Below are 2,054 nucleotides of genomic sequence, written 5' to 3'. Positions count from 1 at the left end.
GCCGAAAATTGGTACCTTGCGCCGATAGTGGGACCCGGGCTTTACACAGTTCGCATGACGTTTGTTTATATTGTTCGGATGTGAACGATTGATTTTTAAAGAAGCTTCTGTTTAAATTGGGGTTGTTACTAGCTTGGGGTCTAATGAAACTTCGATTTAGGTCGTGTTGAACGTTTTTAGTTCTGACCGTTTTTTTATCTACCCTTTCCGCAATTTCATATTGGATAATAAGAAATCTTTCATTTGCTGCCACGTTGGGCATTTTTTTTTTTGCGATGAGAGTGATTGCTCCCACAGAAGCAAAGATTTTTCCGGTATGCCGCGGAGCATATATTTACCAGTATGGGTCCCAATTGTGTGTGGGTAAATTCATTAATATTGTGACTTGTTTGTCGACTAATATTCTTTCGTTCTCGTAACGAGCTTTTAGAGCTTCCCAAGCATAATTGAAATTTTCGTCATTAAGAGCGAAAAGTTTGACTATTACGCCTGCTTGACCTTTTGTTTTGTATCGGAGGTGATACAATTTTTGCGCTTGAGATAATTAAGGATGGTTTATGTACACGGCCGTAAACATGTCCCGGAATGACGGTCATTGTTCATAACCTCCATGAAATATTTCTGTATCGCATGCTGGCACTTTAAGGTGAATGCCTGAACTCGCCTCTTGGCTTTGAATTTGTGGCAGCTCTACTCTCGATTGTGGAGTAGGTGCAATTGCTTTAATTAGTCTCAATTGATCGGAGATCATAGCTCTCGTTTCCTCGTGCTGGTCTAAGCAGTTTTCGTATTTGGAGCACGCCGAGGATTTAAAATTTTCCCGAAGATCTGATTCGTTAGATTCTAGAATTGCGTCATACGCAGTTTGGAGACGTATCCAGAAATTGCTTAAATTTTCTTTTTTATTTCTAATACCGATTCAGAATTGTCTTGAATGGGTGAAGATGAAAATCGAGGTGCAGTATCGAATCAGACTGTCACTCTCAGCAATAAATTTAGTATATGAAATATCCTTAATTTTGTTATGCTTTGTAGCAGCTTGCTTTGAGCGTGTAGCTTCAGCAGGTGTACATGGGCTCTTTTCTTCAGAAATCATTTTTTGCACTTTTAGATATTGAATCGATTTAGATTCCTTAGAATCTCCGTTCATTTAGACAATAGGTAAAAATTGAAAATATGACAAAGAAAAACTTCTCTCAGTGTATATCTGTTAACAATAAATACGTTTGAATCTTTAAGATAAGCGGTTTGTATGTTTGTTGTATACACAACGTATAGAATAACGAACGCGTATTTCGTTTTCGTGATTGTATTTTTGTTGTATACGCAATGTACGAACCAGAGAGCTGCATTGGGTGTGTTCGAACCTGTTCGATCACCATCATTAAAAATCGAGCACGAGCGAGCGCCACACTCGGCAGCAATGGGTTCGATCGAGTGGCACACCCGGCAGCTGCTTTCTGTGTGTTCGAGTCTGTTTGATCATACTCTCTTCAAAACGATCACAAGCGAGTGTCCACCAGAGAGCAGCTTCGGGTTCAAGCAGCAAACTCGGATTTTGTGTATATTATATTTTCAGGTGTGTCGTGCACGTGTTGATTGTGATCAACACACTCGAGTGGCACTCGAAGACCAAAGAATAATAGATAAACATACGTACACACATATGTGTGTTTGTTGGCGTCGGGATGTCGCGTTCTGTCTTAGCTTCGTTGGTTGAATTAGACGTACATATGTATGTACATATTACATATTAAATAATAATAATTCAATTAAAGAATAGAATTCACTCAAAACTTATTTCATTTATTAATTAACACATTATAAATAAAAAACAAACATTTCATTGCACTTAAATATTTCTTAAATATTTTGATTTTTTTAAAACATAAATTTCAAGAAAAAAATAATAAATAATAGAAATACATTATATTATTAGTTAAAAAACATATGAGATCGTGTTAAGTTTTATAATTTTTAATCAGTATAATTTTTATAGTACGAATTTAAGAACAACAAGCTGTCTACCGATCCGGGTCCCAGTCTATTTCTTT

Source organism: Bactrocera neohumeralis, unplaced genomic scaffold (genome assembly GCF_024586455.1).
Source record: "Bactrocera neohumeralis isolate Rockhampton unplaced genomic scaffold, APGP_CSIRO_Bneo_wtdbg2-racon-allhic-juicebox.fasta_v2 cluster09, whole genome shotgun sequence".
Taxonomy (NCBI): Eukaryota; Metazoa; Arthropoda; class Insecta; order Diptera; family Tephritidae; genus Bactrocera; species Bactrocera neohumeralis.
The sequence above is the reverse complement of the archived record's forward strand: the minus strand, read 5'-3'. Positions refer to the sequence as shown.